The following is a 23276-nucleotide window of genomic DNA, read 5'->3' on the forward strand; positions in this document are numbered from 1 at the left end:
TTATACCTTGATAGGATCGTCGTCGGTCGTAGTTAAGCCCGCCGTAAATCCTTCACACGAAAAGAATGTTCTTTTTAATGCAATGAAATAGTAGTCGGAGCGCCGAAACAAATGAATCGTGCACAGCCATAAAGCACGCATTTTTTGTTGCTCACATTTCCTGACAGCTTGACGGTGCCGTCCGCGGACGCAGCATGCAGGCGCAAATAAACAAAATGAGGTTAGAAATTAATAACTGTCAAAAATGGTTGAACGTGTCGACACCCAGCCTGCTGCGTCGCGTTGTTGTCGTCAATTTTTCATCACACGATTCCCATGCGACGGATTTTGACTCTAGACATTCGGTAGCCGCACGCTGATGCTACTAACTAGTAAAAAACCATCATCAAATGACACTCGGTCCAACAAAAAAAAAGAAAAGCAGCATTTCCCGCGAGAGTACATAAAACTGGATGAAAAACGAGCCGACTGTCAAACGTGTCAGCAAAGGAAAGAGGTGGGGGTGGCGGTTGTACTGAGGTCCGATTTTTCAATTTTCGACTAACTCTGAGCATCGATCGTCGTTTTTGCTCTGCTCTGCGCTCACACATGGCATCTTTGAATCGATTCGTTTTCTTTTCGGACACATGTTTCAAATAAATTTTCAAAAGGGTTACAGTAAACCCAGGAAAAACTGAATCAGTAAGCAGCCGATTCAAAGTGTCACATTCGCTCGCCACCATGATGATGATGACAGCTACAATCGAGATAAATTGATTTTTTAAATTGAGACAACGCACAAGAAAGTTGTCATCCGTTGACGGAAATTAATTTTAACTCATGTTCCTCTTCTTCTTCTTTTTCAGGTCAGTTGGAAAAAAGTCACGCAGCGACAAAAAAAAAAACGAAAGGGAAAATCGCACACCCAATAAAACACGTAAGTTCAATTTAGCCCCACCATTCATCACGCAGTTTTGCTTTAGCAGTTATTAGTTCGAAGGAAGCATAAAAGAATGGATGCATCCTCGAAGAAAGACACACAAAAAACCCCGAGAAATTACTACCAGCTGCTAAAAAGCTGTCATAAATAACCGAAAATAATCTTTCGTTAAAATTTTTGACAGCCACCGTTGCTATCTTCGGCTCGGGGTCCGTTCAAATATTACGTAACGCAAAAAAATCCAATTTTTTTTACGAACACTCCACCCTCCTGTAACAAATCGTAACCATAGTCTAGTAACCTCTACCCGTATCGCGTAATATCTCAATTATCACAAAGAAAACTAAAACAATTTCGATTTCCTTGCGCCTTCGTTGAACGGTACAATCTAAAAATCTCTATTTTAATTATCTTAACCATTTAAACAACTAAAACCCCCACCCCTTAAATTTAGCGTAACAATTGGTCGCAAAAACTGAGCTACACGTAATATTTGAATGGACACTTAGCTTTGGCACCAAGCATCCAAGCAACCCAGCTAACCAGCAGCAGCAGCGCCATCATCAAGTGCTCGTTGACTGATTCGCTCTCTCGTATTTATTTCCTTTCCCAGTGGAGACGCGACGTATTCTTTTCCCGGTTTTAACGTATGTATTTTGTTTTACTGCCGCTTTTGTTATTACCGTGGTGTTTTCCTGCCATTGAGAAGGGGGAAAACGGGGAGGACGCTCTGACGTTTATTAATCGCTCGGTTGCGGAAATTTAATACCGTGTAGTTTTGGGATGGGTTTTACAGCCCCAAAATTGCCATCAGCAGCGAGTCAAAACCTATCAAAAAGAGTCATCTGTCAGAGGCAGGGGCAGCGCTGCCAGATTGTTTTCAAGCTTGTCGGTAGTAAAGGTTTTGCAAAATCGGGATCTAGGTACTTAATTATTAAAACGTTTTGGGGCAAGAACGGCCCTTCCAGGAAATATTGGAAGCCGAAACAACTTCAAGGAAGAGAAGAAATAAGCTCTTCTGGAGGAAACATATTGAGAAATTTCTGGGGAAAACTTAAAGAAAAAATCGGATGACACATCCAGAACAAGCCAAAAAGGTTTCGGAAATCGTAATAAAATTCCAGGAAAAGCCATTTCCAGGGGAAGCTGAGAAGCTGGCAAGAACCTCCAGAAACTTTCCCTAGTAGAAGATTCTACCGATTTCCGCTTTCGACAACCTCCATAAATCACTTTTTTCCGGAATTTGTTTCCTAAATTCTCCTAGAAGTTTCTTTCGACTGTCCCGAAAACCCTCTGGTTTTCGCCGGTAGAAGCTTCCGACCTTGTCCAGAAGTTTTTACCAAACTATCTCAGTTTCATCCAGTGCCAGTGTCTCCAGGAAGTTTCTTCTGTCTTCTCCAGGAAGTTCCTTTAAACTTCTACCGGAAGTATCTATCGAATTCTCCCAGAAGTTTGTTTCGTTTTCCTCTGGAAGTTCCTCCATATGCTTCTTCTGGAATAAAAGAGAAGGATTGGCTATTTCCATTTAATTCCACTACCATAATTGCATATCCTTGACAGATACGTCTATTTCGTCTACAATGTGCAGACTTCTTCAGTGACTTGTGTCAGTCGAGTATTAGTACAAGACACAGAAGAAGCCTGCACATTGTAGGCAAAATACGCGTATCTGTCAAGGATAAGCAAATAAGGTAGTGGAATTAACTGGAAGCCACTTATCCTTCTCTCGTTCTTTTACTCCAGAAGAAGCAGCGAAATTTCTGGGAGAATTCGATAGATACTTCCGGTAGAACTATAAAACAACTTCCTGGAGACGCTGGCACTGGAAGAAACATCCTGAGCAGTGGAAATTATTGTCAAACACCCTTCAATATTGATATTTTCGGAATCGGAATGACGTCTAGAGACCGTAAATCGATGTCCAGCGCCATCTTGAAATCAAAGATGGCAGCTGCCGGTTTTAGAAAAAGTAAAAAACACCTTAAAATACCCTTCAATGTGGATATTTTCGGAATCGAGGTGGCGTCTAGAAACCGAAAATCGATGTCCGACATAATTTTTAAATCCAAGATGGCGGTTTCTGGTTACTGTCAAATACCCTTCAATCCAGTCTTTTACGATCGCTTATGGCCGCGACAATCTGGCTGAGTTTCTGGTAGGGAACATAAGATTTGAAGTTTGGCTTGTGTCGTTTGACGTGTAAACGTTCAAATTTGAACGTTTACACGTCAAACGACACAACCCAAACGTCAAATCATAGGTTCCCTACCAAAAACTCAGTCAGTTTGTGGCGGCCATAAGCGCTCGTAAAATGATGTATAGAGGTATTTTCGGAATCAGGGTGCCGTCTAAAGACCGGACATCATTGTACGACGCCATTTTGAAATGAAAGATGGTGGCTTCCGGTTTCAGAAAAAGTGGAAAATACTGTCAAATTTCGTTCAATATGGATATTTTCGGAATTGCGATGACGTTCCAACACCAGAAATTGATCCAAGATTACGGCATCCAATATTAGAAAAAGAGAGAAATTTTGTCAAATTCCCTTCAAGATAGACATTTTCGGAATTGCGATGACATCCAAAGACCAGAAATTGAAATTTTGAAATCCAAAGTGGCGGCTTCCGGTTTCAGAAAAGAGGAAAATACTGTCAAATACTCTTCAATATGGATATTTTCGGAATCGGGATCACGTCTAGAGCGAAGTCTAGAGACCGTGAATTCATGTCCAGCACCATATTGAAATCCAAGATGACGGCTTCCGGTTTCATAAAAAGTGCGAAATACTTCAAAATACCCTTAAATATGGGTATTTTCTAAATTTCGATAACGTTCAAAGAGTAGAAATTGTTTTTTTTTTTTTTTTTTCCTTTGGTTTGTTTTTCCCGTCGATCTTGTTTTCCGTGCTGAGCACCAATGCTACCGACGTGTCAGGAAGGCAGCTCCCACACCTGGACCCTACCTATCGACCCATCAACTCATGAACCGGGGACCAACGGCTTTACTTCCCATCCGAAGGAAGGCGTGATCAGAGATGTTATGCCTCAGAACATCCCGGCGGCGCCGACTGGTATTGAACCCAGGCCTGCTGGGGTGAGAGGTAATCACGCTTACCACTACACCACCGGCGCCGTTGAGAAATTGATGTCCAATGCCATTTTGAAATCAACCTCCATAAATCACTTTTTTCCGGAATTTGTTTCCTAAATTCTCCTAGAAGTTTCTTTCGACTGTCCCGAAAACCCTCTGGTTTTCGCCGGTAGAAACTTCCGACCTTGTCCAGAAGTTTTTCCCAAACTATCTCAGTTTCATCCAGTGCCAGTGTCTCCAGGAAGTTTCTTCTGTCTTCTCCAGGAAGTTCCTTTAATCTTCTACCGGAAGTATCTATCGAATTCTCCTAGAAGTTTGTTTCGTTTTCCTCTGAAAGTTCCTCCATATGCTTCTTCTGGAATAAAAGAGAAGGATTGGCTATTTCCATTTAATTCCACTACCTTAATTTCATATCCTTGACAGATACGTCTATTTCGTCTACAATGTGCAGACTTCTTCAGTGACAAAATACGCGTATCTGTCAAGGATAAGCAAATAAGGTAGTGGAATTAAATGGAAATAGCTAATCCTTCTCTCTTACTTATACTACAGAAGAAGCATAAGGAGAAACTTCCATAGGAAAACTAACGAAAATTCTGGGAGAATTCGATAGATACTTCCGGTAGAAGTCTAAAGCAACTTCCTGGAGACGCTGGCACTGGAAGAAACATCCTGAGCAGGCTTGGGAATTGTCGCGTTTGTCATTGGTTTCAGAAAAAGTGCAGAATATTGTCAAATACCCTTCAATATGGATATTTTCGGAATCGGGATGACGCCTAGATACAGAAAATCGATGTCCAGCGCCATCTTGAAATCAAAGATGGCAGCTGCCGGTTTTAGAAAAAAAGTAAAAAATACTTTAAAATGCCCTTCAATATGAATATTTTCTGGATCGAGGTGACGTCTAGAGACCGAAAATCGATGTCCGACATCATTTTTAAATCCAAGATGGCGGTTTCCGGTTTTAGAAAAAGAGAGAAATACTGTCAAATACCCTTCAATATAGGTACTTTCGGAATCAGGGTGCCATCTAAAGACCGGACATCATTGTCCGACGCCATTTCCGGTTTCAGAAAAAGTTTTACTGCCAAATATCCTTCAATATGGATATTTTCGGAATTGCGATGACGTTTTAACACCAGACATTGATCCAAGATGACGGTATCCAATATAAGTAAAAGTGGGAAATTCTGTCAAATTCCCTTCAAGATGGACATTTTCGGAATTGCGATGACGTCCAAAGACCAAAAATTGATGTCCAATTAAATTTTGAAATCCGAAATGGCGGCTTCCGGGTTTAGAAAAGTGGGAAATACTGTCAAATACTCTTCAATATGGATATTTTCGGAATCGGGATCACGTCTAGAGCGAGGTCTAGAGACCGTAAATTGATGTCCTGCGCCATATTGAAATCCAAGCTGACAGCTTCCGGTTTCATAAAAAAATGCGAAATACTTCAAAATACCCTTGAATATGGGTATTTTCTTAATTTCGATGACGTCCAAAGAGCAGAAGTTGATGTCTAATGACATTTTGAAATCCAAGATGGCGGCTTCCGGTTTCGGGAAAAGTGGGAACAACTGTCAAATTCTCTTAATTATGGGTATTTTCGGAATCAAGGTGACGTCTAGACACCGAAAATCGATGTTCGACATCATTTTTAAATCCAAGATGGCGGTTTCTGATTTCAGAAAAAGACAGAAATACTGTCAAATACCCTTCAATAGAGGTATCTTTGGAATCAGGGTGCCGTCTAGAGACCGGACATCATTGTACGACGCCATTTTGAAATGCAAGATGGCGGCTTCAGGTTACAGAAAAGGTGGAAAATACTGCCAAATTCTCTTCAAGATGGACATTTTCGGAATTGCGATGACGTCCAAAGACCAGAAGTTGATGTCCAATGAAATTTTGAAATCCAAAATGGCGGCTTCTGGTTTCAGAAAAGTGGCAAATACTGTCAAATACTCTTCAATATGGATATTTTCGGAATCGGATCACGCCTAGAGCGAGGTCTACAGACCGTAAAGTGATGTCCAGCGCCATCTTGAAATCTAATATGACGGCTTCCTGTTTCATAAAAATTGCGAAATACTTCAAAATACCCTTAAATGTGGGTATTTTCTAAATTTCGATGACGTCCAAAGAGCAGAAGTTGATGTCCAATGCCATTTTGAAATCCAAGATGGCAGCTTCCGGTTTCAGAAAAAGAGAGAATTACCACTACAGTCTGTTATTTGAAATTAGCATCTTCAACTATGTAAATCGTTGACTTCACGTAGAAGTAATACTAAAAACATATAGTCAAAGTAGAGAAATACTGTCAAATACCCTTCAATATAGGTATTTTCGGAAACAGGGTGCCGTCTGGAGACCGGACATCATTGTCCGATTCCATTTTGAAATGCAAGATGGTGGCTTCCGGTTTCAGAAAAAGTGGGAACAACTGTCAAATACTCTTAAATATGGGTATTTTCGGAATCGAAATGACGTCTGGAGACTGAAAATCGTTGTCCGACACCATCTTGAAATCCAAGATGGCAGTTTACGTTTTCAAAAAAAGAGAGAAATACTGTCAAATACCCTTCAATATGGGTATTTTCGAAATTTTGATGACATCCAAAGGCTGGAAATTGACGTCCAATGCCATTTTGAAATCGAAGATGGCTGCTTCCGGTTTCAGAAAAAGTGGGCACAATTGTCAAATACTCTTAACTCTAGGTATTTTCGGAATAGAAATGACGTCTAGAGACCACATATCATTGTCCGACGCCATTTTGAAATCCAAGATGGCGGCTTCCGGTTTTAAAAAAGTGGGAAATACCCTTCAATATTTATATTTTCAGAATCAAGGTGACGTCTAGAGACCCTAAATCGATGCCCGATGCCATCTTGAAATCCAATATGGCAGCTTCCGGTTTCAGAAAAGTGGGAATATGGTCAAATATCAATCAATAATAGGTACTTCTAGAATCGATATTTTGAAATCCAAGATGGCATCATCCGAAAAGTAAAAGTGAGAAATTCAGTAAAAGACCCTTCAATATGTCATCTTGTCTTGAGACCGGATATCGTCGTCCGATGTCATTTTTAAATCCAATATGGCGACTTTCAGTTTCAGAAAAAAGTGACAAATACTGTCAAATACCGTTCAATATTTGTAGTTTTTTGATCAGGGTGCCATCTGCAGACCATAAATCGACGTTCGACACCATTTTTAAATCAAACATGGCGGCTTCCAGTTTCAGAAAAGTGGGAAAAACCGTCAAATACCCTTCAAAATATTGGAATTTTCGGAATCGGGATGTCATCCAGATACAGGAAAAGTTGGAAATACTGTCAAATATCCATCAAAATGGGTATTTTTGGAATCGGGGTGCTAGCTAGGAATTAACAATTGCTGTCCGATGCCATATTGAATTCCAAGATGGCGGCTTCCGGTTACGGATAAACTGGAAAGTACACAATATGGGTATTTTCAGAATGGGAACAATATGTAGATATGTCCGACGCAATTTTAGGATCTAAGATGGCAGCCCTCTGTTTTGATACAACTGTCAAATACCCTACAATAGATGGAAAATCGATTTCTGACACCATTTTTGGAATCCGGTATTTAGGCATTTCGCTTTTCGGCATCTACACGTCATCTTCGTTCCGAAAATATCTATAAAGGGTGTCCTCGATGAAATTGCCACACTATGAAATTGCTCTAACTTTTTAACCGTTGGGTAGAATTTAATGAAAATTTGGGTGGATTTAGTTCATAGTGCATTATTTACATCCTGCAAGTTTTAAAGTCCTGTGATCAAAACTCGCGGAAATGGAGTCGAAAGAACAGCTCGTGCGTGATAAAATCTTGCGCATTCATCACGAGAACAAGGATCTCTCGCATCGTTCCATCGCTAAAACGTTGGGAATCGCGAATTCCACGGTGTCGCGAGTGATTAAGCGGTTCGAGGAACGGTTGACCACCGATCGGAAGCCCAGAAGTGAAGGAAAAAGGTATTCCGTACAACACCAAAAATCACAACCGCGTAGTTGGGGCCTTCAACCGAAATCCGAACGCCTCCGTTAGGGATGTGGCTAAGAAGCTGCACCTAAGCCGAAGTTTTGTCCAGAAGGCCAAAACTAAGGCTGGGCTTCGAACGTTCAAGGTACAAAAGGCCCCTAATCGCGACGAGAAGCAGAACAAGTCCGCCAAAACCCGTGCCAGGAAGTTGTACCTCAACATGCTGACGAAAGTTGAATGCTGCATCATGGACGACGAAACATATGTGTAGGCCGACTTCAAACAGATCCCCGGCAACCTGTTTTTCACGGCCAAGGATAAGTTCAGCGTTCCGGAGCATGTCCGCACTCAGAAGATGTCCAAATTTGCGAAGAAATTCCTGGTTTGGCAAGCCATCTGCACGTGCGGGAAGCGGAGTGCACCTTTCGTGACCCAGGACACGATTAACGGACAGGTGTACATAAAAGAGTGCCTCCAGAAGCGGCTGCTTCCTCTCCTGAAGGCCCACAACGTCCCAACAATCTTCTGGCCGGATTTGGTCTCATGCCACTACTCCAAGGACGTGCTGAAGTGGTATGCGGACAATAAGGTAAATTTCGTGCCGAAAATGTTCAACCCTCCCAACACTCCGGAGCTCCGCCCCATCGAGAAGTACTGGGCGATTATGAAGCAGCACCTTCTTAAACGACCTAAGGTAGTGAAGACAGTCGAGGAACTGAAGAAAGTATGGGTTTACATGCAAAAAACGGTTGATTCACAGGTTGTGCAGAATCTTATGGCCGGGGTTAAGGCCAAGCTGCGGGCATTTGCGTATGGACTGTAAATAAAATACGAGTAAAATGGTAAAATGAAGTTTAATAGTTATTTCTCAATCCCTGAAAATTTGATGGCAATCGGATGAAAACTCGAATTTTGCGAATCAATTTTGTGTGTGGCCACCCTTTATTGTAGAGTATTTTCCAGTTTTTCTTAAATTAATGGCCGCAATCCTGGATTACAAGATGGCGTCGGACATAGTTTTTCAGCACCTACACATCGTCCCGTTCCGAAAATACCCATATGATATGGTATTTGACAGTTTATCTAAATCCAATGCTAGCATTGGTACTCAGTACGGAAGACAAGATCGACAGAAAACAAATCAAGGAAAAACAAAAAGTTTGCATTTTTCGTGAGTTTTTTATTTTAATGAAAATTTTGAAAAATCGGTCAAGGACATTTTGAGATAGGGGAAATGGCTCTAATGTTGGCCTATGGATTTAAGATTGGGCCCATCGCTAAAAAAACTGCAGTTTATCAATTTTATCTAGATGTGATTGGGACGGTACTAACGGATATGTTTGGTCGCCATTGAAAATTTAGTCGATTGTTGAACTTATGTATGGACCCAAATTAGGGGCATTTAGGCCGATATTACATTCATTTTCCAAATTTGAGTTATTTTAAAACAATATTTCTCTCTACAACTTTGTCTCAGACGTTGATCATAAATGTTGTTTTCGTGCTTCAATTTATTGAAAAAATTCAAAGGTGGCATTTTGAAAGTTTTACAAATTCAAAATGGTCGAATTTTATCAAAAATGTGAATCATTGCCCATAGCAAACAAATATGCAAAGTTTCATGCACACCAGAGAAGGTCGAGTCTAAAATTCTTTTTCATCTCCCATTGGACACCGAATATATTCGATAGTGTGTTGCTGGAGTCCGAGGAGGAGTGCAGCATCTGAGCGTTTGATCCCAATGTGATGTAAACAGGTGAGTCGATATGAATCTCGCCACGAATCCAGTCCCGTACGACTCGGTTTTGTCTGAACAGAGCTTAAAATCGGGCTCTCGGGAAGGGTGAAAAATTCCACAGATGTTTTGGATGACACCCTGAACACGTCGTTAAGCAAAATAACCATACAAATGTTATTAGGGAATACCGAAAAGGAACCGAAATTATCAAGGCTACTGTTCTCGAGAGAATTACTTTGCTTGACAAAAGTTCTCTCGCTCTTTGTTTTAACTTTTCATTCTCTGTACCGATGAAAAGTGCCGTTTCTCTTCTCACATCAGTGATCATTTCGATCTCTGAATTCTATTAAGCAGATGCACATAGACTCAGAACCGACAGCAGTAGAACGAAACAGGCGAGAATGTGAAGGAATATGCAAACCGAGTGCAATCTCGCAAATTGTAGATTGAATAACGTTTGCATTTAAAAAATGGACTTCTTTCGGATGGTGATAAAAAAAGCTAATACAGATAATTTATTTTGATAAATTTCCCATGGAAGGTAATTACGCCCTTGCGAGCGACCTTCCGGCAGTTAACCGGAACATTCGCCATGGCAGACGAAAACATGCGTGTAGGCATGTTTTTGAGTCCTTTCTTCGTTTTATTTTTCAATTCCTCCTCAGTTTTCGCGACAAAATTGTTGGAGTAGATCTTACGCTTCAGGTTGGCCTAGAAATTCTCGATGGGATGATATTCAGCCGCTCCATCTCCTCCAACGATCGCTTCGAGTAGTGGGCCAACGCCAGATACGGCCAGAACACCGCGTCTTCGCTCTTATGGTATTTCTTGATGAACGACGCAACTTCCGGCAGGCATTTCGTACTATAAATTTCCCCGTTCACGGCCAGTCCGGAGCGAAAGAAGAGCGGCTTTGACATCCTCTTCTCGCTCTTTGTCAGCCACAGCGGCACCTGCTTGGGGAACTTGGTGTGTGAAATGAACTTCACCTCGGAGCTCACTTCCTTCGTGGGGGAAGTAAAATACGAAGTGCCCTGCCAGTCGTTGCCATCCAGGGTGAGATAGGTCTCGTCGTCCATCACCACCGCCACGTCACGATTCGCCGGGGAAAACGAGTTGACCATCTTATTCAGCCGCTGCCGCTGCGTCATTGCCTGCAGCTCCGAAACCAGTGGACGTGACTTCCGCTTCCTGACATGTATGTTCATGTTCGCCAGGTACCTTTTCACTGTTTGGCCGGTTGCACCGACCTCCCGGCCAAGCGCACGCAGCGATGTAGCCACTTTTCCCTCGGTCTTCCTCTTCAACATCCTTTGGAGCTTCTTGTCGCTCAGGGTCGTTGGCCGTCCGGAACCGGGCTTTCTTTCGATGCTCTGATTGTTGTCTAATAGTGCCCAAGTGTTGTAGATGCCGGAACGGGCGTATCCGGCGTCCACAAAGTGCCGCACGATGTCCGTTTTCGACGCGGCGGGGTGCCGTTCTTTGAACGCGCACACTTCTGAACGGAGTTGCTTCACTGTTTTTGCCATCACGGTTAGAGTTCGGCTGATAGAGCTGTCAAATTTTGTCTGCTGACTCATGGGTTACTATGATTGATGCTGCATGGGTAGTCGGGTGAAGGTAAAGCGATGAAAAATCGACTATTTTTGTCCAAAAATTGTATCTACGTATCTATATATCAATATCAATATCACAATTGTGTATAATGCTAGAAAGCAAATGATTGATTCGTTCTACCAAGGTACCTGTTAGTCAGTGTTGGGAAAATGTCAAAAAATAAAATCTCACCAATGCCCAATATCATGCTTGATTTTCGTAGACAAAAATCAACAAGTAAACAAATGCGGTTGATTTTCCAAGCAGCTCGGAATATCAAACTAACAAAACTAACCTCAACAAACTGTGGTGAGATTGAGTTTATGATTTTTACTTTACACCCGAACGCAAGCGAAACTTTGATAACGGCTGGCAGTAGTCACTTCGTGTCTGCCATCGGTGAAGAGTAAAAAGAGATAGCAAACTATACTTTCTCTTTCTAGGAAAACGAAGTGCAACGGAATCGTGTTTGCGTCGATTCAACTCTCAGCTTCAACTTTACATGTTGTGAATAGTCTCGCAATATCAAAGGAGCTTTTAAAATCAATATCAGGCATGCAAATTTCCTCCAATATCACGCGTGATATTGAGAGTGTATGAGATCAAGTTGCCAATGATTATGCCATCACTGCCTGTTACAAATAAATATACTTTAAACCGATTCAATTAGTCACGGCATATTCAGTTGTCAATTTTTACTTTATTCTGTGATCAACCAAACATGTCGCTATTGTCGCAGAATCATACGTCCATTTGTTTCGGAAAATAACATGAAAATACAAAATATTACCTTACTTTAGGCTTTTTGATCTTGCTTCAAATTACTTGTTGCGTAGAACGAAATGATTAGTTTTGATCTGCTGACATCGATTGATTTACAAACGATGACATCAGGTTTACTAAACCAACGTGAAATTCAGAAATCACTGCAACAAGAATATTTTCCTGGAGCATTTTTCAAATTTCCGACTTGCCACCCTGAATTTCGTAAGGGTTCGGCAAACATCTAAGCACTTCAGTGAGCTTCGTTGCACAAGGTTAGGAAAATTCACACGTTGTTAACGCTAGATCTAGCGTAAATTTAAGCGCCATTTTACCTAAACCTGCAGTGTTGCATACAAGCTTGTAAACAATTGCGTTGTTTATGCCGAGTTTAGCATACAATTAAACGAGGAGAGATATTATGCGATGGTTAAAATTCAGTTTTTTGTCCTGTGCAGGTTAGGAAACTTCGTTTTAGTTTGTCAGTGATCTTATTTCAAAAAAGCTCAATGAACTTCAAATTAACAACACTATCTTGTTCAGTGTTCATTCGGCTGTCGACAAAAGCAGGCCACTCTCGATGTGTGCCACGCGATCGTCTGTTTTCTCGGCAGCAACCATTGTGTGGTCTCCTCCTCATTGTTCTTCATCAGTAGTTCTTTCGATCGATGCGTCGTCGACTTTGGAAAGCAACCGTTTAGTGATGTGTGTGTGTGTGTGTGTGAATGCTGACCACGTTTTGCGCCCATTGCTGCAATGGAAGCGCTCTGACCCCTGTTGGCGTAACTGCCATGTAATGAAACCATTGGAAGCGGCTCCAGTTCTGATGGAGGAGGCTTTTTGGATAGCGGAAGATAAATTGTTTATTGTGTTGTACCTTTTGACTATAGTTTTAAGATGTATTGTATAGTGGCCAAGAATCCGCGGCTTGGTAAAGTTAATTCGTTTGAGCCTTATCAAATAAATTAATAAACAACAAAACACTATCTTGTTGGGGAAACATTACCCTTTCTGATGGTGGTGTTAGTTTGTGTGGAAGGGCTAAGAATTTCGACAAATTGACGTTTGAATCTTTGTTTACAAAATCAGATACGTCACTTTAAAAAAGTAATCGAGATATTACTGAATGTTTGATAATTGTCTTATTTGATAGCTTACCAATGATAACTTACCAATGCTACGCACCTTTATCAAATCCCCGGCTTCGTCTACTTTGTAATTAAAATTCAACCGCCGCATCTGTTCGCATTTAAATCAATGGAAAAAAAGATAACAGACGCGAACGCACACCACACGCACCGAAGAGATACCGAGGTGGGGTTGAGTAAAGCCCTCAAGCAAAAGTTTGGACGACTGTCTCCAGAAAACTGAAAATAAAGCCATTCCAATCGAACAAAGCAGTGTATTTTGACCAGTGCTGCAAAATCCGGACCGTTCACAACGATGTTGACGAACTGAAAAAGATCTTCAAAGGATGCCATGTCATTTCTCGGTAAAAAATTGCCTAGATTCGGCGAATAAAAAACATATCCATGTTTTGTTTTCAGTCGAACAAAATTAAATGAATTAAGGAAAATAAATCCATAGATCCGTCAAAGTAAACATGCATCTACGTTCTCGCCTGCATGAATAACACTAATGTTACACCTTTTGTTCCCAGGTGAATATTTGCCACTGGCACAAAAATGAATGAGATTTTGACGAAGGTTCACATGAGAGTCAATTCTTCCAGTGACAATTTCAAACTTAATTTTGTCAAGCGGCAATGACAAAGCTCAGCCCCGATTTTGACAGTTCGTTCGGAACAGCCTTTGGTAGACGTCCAACCTTTTACTGGAGGACTTTAGGGTTGGGGAGCTAATTTATTCACCGATTAGCAGTATCTCCCGGGTGGTACGAAACGACTGTCAACTCTGGTGGTGATGACTGACTCGCGTCTGTCAGAAAAGAAGCCGCTGCGTCTAAAGCGGCCACTCCTTGTGTCATCATGTCGTGCCATCATGTCGGTGACAAATACACACACACACGTGTAATGTTTACCGCAGAAACGTTGCGTTTTTAGGTGAAGGTAGCACTTAAATCCGACGGCTTGAACCGAAATCACGCCTCCATTCCAAGACGACGACGTGACACGACGGCCAACCGTTTGGGTCGCAGCTGTTTGCTTAGCCGCAAACACTCTACCGCATCGCATCGCATCGGCTGTGCCCCGCGGGTTTGGTTGGAGATGCATAATGAGCAATGTCGCAAAAAAAAAAAAAGATCAACCAACAACAACCAATGAAAGGGAATGAAAAATATTTAAAATATTTCTCCGCGCTCAAGTGAGAAACATCAAAGAGCTCCGCGCTCGGCTCAAGGGTTCGCGCGGTAAACACCAGGCCAACTACGATGCGATGATGGCTGCGGCCCAACTTCTATATAATATAGCTGTCTGTCAGCTTGTTCGATCGTGAGTGCAACAGACACAATGTCTCTCTCTAGTTGTTGCTATTTGTTCACCCCTCGGTGCGGAATGTCAAAGCGACTAAAAATGGACAGCTCGTCCGTCGTTTTTGGCGTGCCTTATCACTCCTCCTCCCATGGCTAGAAGGCGAGCGAATGCGGAGCGCATCTACATAAAAAAAACGTTAAGTTTTACCCATAAACAAACATCAAAGCGATGGCAATCGGCGGCTTGATGGGAAAATAATCGGCGGAAAAGTCGTAAAGCGACATCGAACCGCGTTTTTTTTCAACTCAGTGTACAGTATATTCATCGTGTGCGATGAAAATGAAGTAATTAAATTCGAATAGCTATAAACCGATTGACAACCGAATGAGAAAGGTGGCCATAGAAACAACAATTGCGAACGTATGTATGTAAACACTTCCTGACTTAATCCCGCCGCCTCTGGCGGTCAAGTACTTCACTGTTCCGATAAAGTCCCACAGATCTTCAACAATCAATGAACAAATCAATTCGCTACAAAGCCTGACACGAACACGAACGCAGCCATCGGCAACCATTCGCTTATGATTTATGCAGATTAGAAGCATTGAACACTAAACAGTAAGTGTGTACTTGCTTGCTTGATCACCTCAAAATAGCTGTTTATACCCAGCCAGAACAAACAACAATCGAAGCATGCACTTTCCTCGCCGCCGCGCCGCCCCCATCGCCTACTATCCTCCACTGTTTCGCAAACAACACGGCGGCAGCGGCGTGGTGCCTTATTTGTTCTTACACTGAACATTTTCATTGATAGCAAAGCAAGCCGACGTTACTGATGTGGTGGGGTTGACATTGACTCTTTGACATTTGGTGAAGGTGGCTGCGTACGCGGAGGGTGGGCGGTAAACGAGCAACCGAACACGAACTACTAATTGACGTTATCTTACTGCCGCCTCCGGCTCGGCGGAGGATTCTCCTCTTGTCTTGTCTATACGATCAATCGAGCTTATTGCGAAACGATTAGGGATGGAAAATCAATTCATCAATCCGACCGCCGCGTCGCGGTATACTCTTTAATCGATTTTAGTTGTTCCGCCGCGGGCAATACTATCAGGCGGCGCCGCCTTCAACGGGGAATGGGGAATTCGCAGGGACGTTTGCTAACCTCAATCCAGCCCAGTTATTCCGAACAATCGAAATAACTCTTCTCATCTTATGCTACATGTTAGTCGTTCAAGTGTTGGCAGCTAGAAGCTTTCCGACTTCCGACACACTATCTACGCACACACACACACAAAGTAGTGAAATTACATTAGAATTTCAAATGAAAACGACTCATCCCATGGGAACCTTTCGATCATAAATTTCAATGTCGAACCGAGCCCGCATGCAACTAGTGGCTAGGTAGAGAGTATCTAGTAGGCACTGCCACCACCGAGTAGTATAGTAGACGACGACGACAACGACGACGACGGCAACGATGTAAAATATGATGAGATTCCTTGTTGGGAATTGTCAACTCTCGATGGCGCAGAGGGCGCTGCCTAGCTACCTACAATGGGTCTGGGCTGTCTGACTGATTGATGTATGTGCTTGTGCACAGTGCAGCCTAGCAAGGAATTTAATAAAGCCATTACTATGCGAACTATGCGTTCGAGGCACACTACTCTGCTGATGTTGACGGGCAACCGGCAAGGGCCGCGTGGTGGCTTATTTGGAGACTAACTGTCGGATGAACCGGTTTCTCCGGGTTGGAATGGGGCCCTGGATGCGGATCAAAACTTCACCATTGTTTGAGTTGTACCGTTTTTATCTAAATGACATCGGTAGTCAAATAAATCAACACGCGAAATCTGACATAACTGCTTACACAGAAAAATAAAACTATTCAAAGTTTGGGTTGTATTATCCCAAATTTGAGTTTAGCGACCGCTCTCCGTTTAATTCCCCCTCACTATTGTTGTCAAAAATGGAACGAAATATTCGACTGAACCATATTGTTCCGATTCTTCACCTAGATGATCTCAAGAAGAATCAAGCGATGACTGACTGATGAGGAGTAGCTTAGAAGATTCCTAGAGGAAGGAGATTTGCATAGAAATTCTCAGAGGGATTCTCAGAATATTGTAGGCAATCATAAAATACCGTGGGACATTTATGAGTATAACGGTAGTAGAGGAGTTCATAAAATAATCCTAGACCAATCCTTTTAGTCATGTACTGAAGAATTAATTGAGGATTTCCGAGAGGAATTTAACAAAGGCTGATAGAGAAATTCCTTGCCGATTCCTGGAGGGATTGCTTGAAGAATTTGAGAAGATTTCTCGAAGGCTACTAGAATAATTCTTTGGTCTGAAGGAATTCCTCGAAGATTCAAAGAGAAATTGCTTGATGAGTCTTCCAAGCACATAAAGTTGCCACAACTTGATTGTAATCAAAATAAGTCGCATAGGAATTACTTCTAGAGAAATTCATGGAAGGCTTCTAGAGATGATTTCTAGAAGCAGTTTGCGAAGATTCCCATAGGAATGTCACGAAGAGTCCTCGGATAACCTTTCGAAGATTGTTGGTGGAATTCCTTAAAAATCCATAGAAGAACTTCTTGAAGATTCCTCGAAGTGTTCCTTAAGGACAAGGTTGATCGAATCTTACCAATGCCCAAGATCACGCTTGATTTTCGTAGACAAAAATCAACAAGCAAACAACTGCGATTGATTTTCCAAGCAGCTCGAAATATCAAGCTAACAAATCTCACCAGCTGTAAATCTCACCAAACTGTGGTGAGATTGAGTTTCATGATTTTTGCTTCACACCCGAACGCAACCGAAACTTCCATAACGGCTGGCAGCAGTCCCTTCGTATCTGCCGTCGGTGAAGAGTAAAAAGAGATAGCCAACTATACTTTCTCTTTCTAAGAAAACGAGGTGCAACGGAATCATTTTTGGGTCGAGTCAACTATCAGCTTCAACTTTGCACGTTGTGAATAGTCTCGCAATATCAAAGGAGCTTGTAAAATCAATATCAAGCATGATATTTTGTTTCAATATCACGCGTGATATTGAGGGCGTATGAGAGCGGAAAAATATCATTTGATTGATGATCTTGCCAACAGGATCCCCAGAGGAATTTCACGCAGGCTTCTAGAGAAATTCGTCTAGATTCCTGGAGAGCTCCTTAAAAAATTTGAGGCGAATTTCTCGATGGCTTCCTTGGCTTGAATTCCTTGACTTAACGATACCTAGAGATTCCATGAAGATTCTTAAGGGAATTGCTTGATGATGCATAGATTACTCCTGAATGAATTCATAGAAGGTTTCTAGCGATGGTTTCCAGAAGCAGTTTTTTTTTAAGATTCTTAGGGTAATGACAAGAAGAGTCCTCGAAGAATCTTCGGAAGATTCCTGAAGGAGTACGATGAATTTCGGGATGAAATCCTTAAAAATCCTAAGAACAATTTCTTGAAGAGTTCCAAAAAGATTTCCAGAACAATTCCTTGAATATTTCCTCTGAGGAATTTTAAGGAAGGCTTCTATAGAAACTTTGGTAGAATAATTTCTTGGTTTGAAGATACCTAGAGAGATTCCATGAAGATTCGTAAGGGAATTGCTTGATGATTCATAGATTACTCCTAAGGGAATTCATAGAAGGTTTCTAGTGATGGTTTCTAAAAGCAGTTTTCGAAGATTCCTAGAGTAATGACATGTAGAGTGCTCAAAGAATCTTTGGAAGATTTCTGGAGGAGCTAGTTAAATTGCGGGAGGAGTTCTTTTAATTGCGGGATGAGTTCCTTAAAAATGCTGAGAGCAATTTGTTGAAGTTTCTTAGAACAGTTCCTAAATTTTATAAAGAACTATCCCTTGAATATTTCCAGACGAATTAATTTATAATCCCCTGAGAAATTTTACGAAGGCATCTATAGAAATTCGGCTAGAGGATTTCCTTGAAAATTCGTAAACGAATTGCTTGATGATTCATAATTGAATTCATAGAAGATTTCTAGTGATGGTTTCTAAAAGCAGTTTTCGAAGATTCCTAGAGTAATGACAAGACGAGTCTGCGAAGAATATTTGGAAGATTCCTGTAGGAGTTCGTTGAATTTCAGGATGAATTCCTTAAAAATCCTGAAAACTATAGCTTGAAGATTTTTAGAAGAGTTCCAAAAAGATTTCCAGAACAATTCCTTATATATTTCCAGGTGAATTCATTGATGGTCGTCTGAGGAATTTTACGAAGGCGAAGAAACTTCGCTAGAAGAATTCCTTGGTTTGAAGATACCTAGTGAGATTCCATGAAGATTTGTAAAGAAATTACTTGATGATTCATATATTACTCCTAAGGGAATTCATAGAATGTTTCTAGCGATGGTTTCTAGAAGCAGTTTTTTTTAAGATTCCTAGGGTAATGACAAGAAAAGTCTTCGAAGAATCTTTGTAAGATTCCTGTAGGAGTTCGTTGAATTTCAGGATGAATTCCTGAAAAATCCTGAGAACAATTTCTTGAAGATTTTTTAAATTTCTTCTGAGGAATTTTACGAAGGCCTCTATAGAAACTTCGCTAGAATTCCTTGGCTTGAAGATACCTAGAGAGATTCCATGAAATTTCGTAAAGGAATTGCTTGATGATTGATAGATTGCACCTAAGGGAATTCATAGAAGGTTTCTAGAAGCAGTTTTCGAAGATTCCTAGAGTAATGACAAGAAGAGTCCTCGAAGAATCTTCGGAAGATTCCTGAAGGAGTACGTTGAATTTCGGGATGAAATCCTTAAAAATCCTAAGAACAATTTCTTGAAGATTTTTAGAAGAGTTCCAAAAAGATTTCCAGGACAATTCCTTGAATATTTCCTCAGAGGAATTTAACGAAGGCTTCTATAGAAACTTTGGTAGAAGAATTTCTTGGTTTGAAGATTCCTAGAGAGATTCCATGAAGATTCGTAAGGGAATTGCTTGATGATTCATAGACTACTCCTAAGGGAATTCATAGAAGGTTTCTAGTGATGGTTTCTAAAAGCAGTTTTCGAATATTCCTAGAGTTATGACATGTAGAGTCCTCAAAGAATCTTCGGAAGATTTCTGGAGGTGCTAGTTAAATTGCGGGAGGAGTTCGTTTAATTGCGGGATGAGTTCCTTAAAAATACTGAGAGCAATTTCGTGAAGGTTCTTAGAACAGTTCCTAAATTTTATAAAGAACTATCCCTTGAATATTTCCAGATGAATTAATTGATAATCCCCTGAGAAATTTTACGAAGGCATCTATAGAAATTCGGCTAGAGGATTTCCTTGAAAATTCGTAAAGGAATTGCTTGATGATTCATAATTGAATTCATAGAAGATTTCAAGCGATGATTTCTAGAAGCAGTTTTCGAAGATTCCTAGGGTAATGACAAGAAGAGTCTTCGAAGAATATTTGTAAGATTCCTGTAGGAGTTCGTTGAATTTCAGGATGAATTCCTTAAAAATCCTGAGAACAATTTCTTGAAGATTTTAAGAAGAGTTCCAAAAGATTTCCAGGACAATTCCTTGAATATTTCCTCTGAGGAATTTTACGAAGGCTTCTATAGAAACTTTGGTAGAAGATTTCTTGGTTTGAAGATACCTAGAGAGATTTCATGAAGATTCGTAAGGGAATTGCTTGATGATTCATAGATTACTCCTAAGGGAATTCATAGAAGGTTTCTAGTGATGGTTTCTAAAAGCAGTTTTCAAAGATTCCTAGAGTAATGACATGTAAAGTCCTCAAAGAATCTTTGGAAGATTTCTGGAGGAGCTAGTTAAATTGCGGGAGAAGTTCGTTTAATTGCGCCATGAGTTCTTAAAAAATGCTGAGAGCAATTTCTTGAAGGTTCTTAGAACAGTTCCTAAATTTTATGAAGAACTATCCCTTGAATATTTCCAGATAAATTAATTTATAATCCCCTGAAAAATTTTACAAAGGCATCTATAGAAATTCGGCTAGAGGATTTCCTTGAAAATTCGTAAAGGAATTGCTTGATGATTCATAATTGAATTCATAAAAGATTTCTAGCGATGATTTCTAGAAGCAGTTTTCGAAGATTCCTAGAGTTTTCGAAGAATATTTGGAAGATTCCTGTAGAAGTTCGTTGAATTTCAGGATGAATTCCTTAAAAATCCTGAAAACTATTGCTTGAAGATTTTTAGAAGAATTCCAAAAAGATTTCCAGAACAATTCCTTGAATACTTCCAGGAGAGATTCCATGCTGATTCGTAAAGGAATTGCTTGATGATTCATAGATTACTCCTAATTGAATTCATAGAAGATTTCTAGCGATGATTTCTAGAAGCAGTTTTCGAAGATTCCTAGAGTTATGACAAGAAGAGTCCTCGAAGAATCTTTGGAAGATTCCTGTAGGAGTTCGTTGAATTTCAGTATGAATTCCTTAAAAATCCTGAGATCAATTTTTTAAAGATTTTTAGAAGAGTTCCAAAAATATTTCCAGAACAATTCCTTGAATATTTCCTCTGAAGAATTTTACGAAGCCATCTATGGAAACTCGGCTAGATGAATCCCTTGCTCTGAAGATACCTAGAGGAATTCCTTGAAACTTCGTAAAGGAATTGCTTGATGATTCATATATTACTCCTAATTGAATTCATAGAAGGTTTCTAGCAATGATTTCTAGAAGCAGTTTTTGAAGATTCCTAGAGTAATGACATGAAGAGTCCTCGAACAATCTTTGGAAGATTCCTGGAGGAGTTCGTTAAATTACGGGATGAATTCCTTAAAAATCCTGAGTACAATTTCATGAATATTCTTAGATGTTCCTAATTGATGTTCAGAACAATCGCTTGAATATATTCAGATAAATTAATTAATGACCCCATGAGAAATTTTACGACGGCTTCATTAGAGAATCGAATTTCTCGAACCTAGTAGTATTCATTTGATTGAAGATCTTGAGATTTGTAAAGAAATTGCTAGATGATTGATTCCTAAAGAAATCCATAGGAGGTTTCTAGAGTTGATTTCTAGAAGCAGTTTTTGAAAGTTCATATGAAAAGGACTGAAGATTCCCAAAAGAATCAATTGAAGATTCACGGGGGAATTCCTTAGGGGATTTCATAAAAGATTCCTTAAAATTCCTAGAAGAGTTCATACAAGATTCCTTGAACAATCCCCAGCAGATTTCCATAGCAGCGTTGGTGGTGTAGTGGTAACTGCCTCTCACTCCAAAGGGCCTGGATTCAATCCCAGTCGGCACCGTCGGTATTTTCTGAGGCATAAAATATCTGATAACGCCTTCTTGCGGAAGGGAAGTAAAGGCGTTGGTGCCCGGTCCATGAGTTGAAGGGTCGGTAAGGTCCAGGTGTGGGAACTGCCTTAATTTCGTCGGTAGTATTGGTACTCAGTACGGAAAACAAGATCGACGGATAACAAATCACGAAGGTTTCCAGAGGAAATTAACGAAGAAATTCTTTAAAGATCCCGGTAGTGATTCGTTGAAAATTTGACGAGAATTTCTCGAAGGCTACAAGAGTTTCTTGATTTTAAGATCTTTTCTTCTTCTTCTTCTTAGCATTTCAAGCTTATTGCATATCGCATATTAGCTTATTGCGTGCTCTCAACTTAGTGTTCTAGATGCACTTCTACAGTTATTAATTCAGAGCTTTCGATGCCTGTCCCAACAAACATTGGAAGCAGAATAAGAGCTTATTCAAACAAAAATGTGCTTCTTCAGCTAGAAAATGGCTTGTTCAGCCTTAAATCAGCTCAAATTGATTGTTGGGGTACCATTTCTGCATTAGTATAATTGTGTGGCAAGTACAATCATACTCTATTCTATGCCCAGGGAAGTCGAGAAATGTTCCAATTCGAAAAATTCCTAGCTCGAAACGGGAATCGAACCCAGCCACCTCCAGCATGGTCTTGCTTTGTAGCTGCGCCTTTACCGACTGAGCTAAGAGAGGCGCCAGATGAAGATACCTAGAGGAATTCCTTGAAAATTTGCAATTGCTTGATGATTTCTTAAGGAATGCACAGGTTACTTCTAAAGGAATCTATAGGAGGTTTTTAGAGATGATTTCTAGAAGCAGTTTTTTAAAAAAAAATCATATGGAAACGATTGAAGATTCCTAACAGAATCCATTACAGATTCTTGGAGGATTTTTTTTTAATTTATTAGAATTCCTTGAGACTTCCTAGAAGAGTTCAGAAGAAAATTTCAAGAACAATCCCTTGGAGATGTATTGATGAAAATTTGACAAGAATTTCTCGAAGGCTACAAGAGTTTCTTGATTTGAAGATACCTAAAGGAATTCCATGAAAATTTGCAGAGCAATTGCTTGATGATTTCTTAAGGAATGCACAGGTTGCTTCTAAAGGAATCTATAGGAGGTTTCTAGAGATGATTTCTAGAAGTAGTTTTTAAAAATTCATATGGAAATCATTGAAGATTCCTAACAGAATCCATTGAAGATTCTTGGAGGATTTTTTAAAAATTTATCAGAATTCCTTGAGACTTCCTATAAGAGTACTGATGAATTCATTGAGGATTCCTAGAAGAAGAATTGTAAAAGAATTTCTCGAATGCTAGTAGAAAAATTTCCTGGATTGTAGACACCTAGAGGAATTCCTTGAATTTTCGCATAGATCGTTGAAAGATTCCTAGAGAAATACATATGAGGTGTATAGATGCATTATTTTTAAGATTCCTTAGGGATTGCCATGAATATTCCTGGAGGAATTCCTAAAATTGTTGGTGGATTTATT

At 40.4% G+C, this 23276-nt stretch overlaps 1 protein-coding gene across 4 annotated transcripts in view; it reads left to right on the plus strand.

Moving 5' to 3' along the window:
- Nucleotides 1–23276, plus strand: part of Atf3 (Activating transcription factor 3) — a 186591-nt gene that overhangs the window by 74479 nt on the left and 88836 nt on the right. The window contains exon 2 of one of the 4 annotated variants that reach the window (XM_065239018.1): nucleotides 846–916. The exons of the other annotated variants lie outside the window; for them this stretch is intronic. The gene's annotated coding sequence lies outside the window, so the exon portion shown is untranslated. The remainder of the gene's footprint in view (nucleotides 1–845; nucleotides 917–23276) is intronic. 4 annotated transcript variants of the gene reach the window in all.

Source organism: Ochlerotatus camptorhynchus, unplaced genomic scaffold (assembly GCF_037179485.1).
Source record: "Ochlerotatus camptorhynchus isolate MF236.1 unplaced genomic scaffold, CSIRO-AGI_Acam_v1.1 ptg000046l, whole genome shotgun sequence".
NCBI classification, from domain to species: Eukaryota; Metazoa; Arthropoda; class Insecta; order Diptera; family Culicidae; genus Ochlerotatus; species Ochlerotatus camptorhynchus.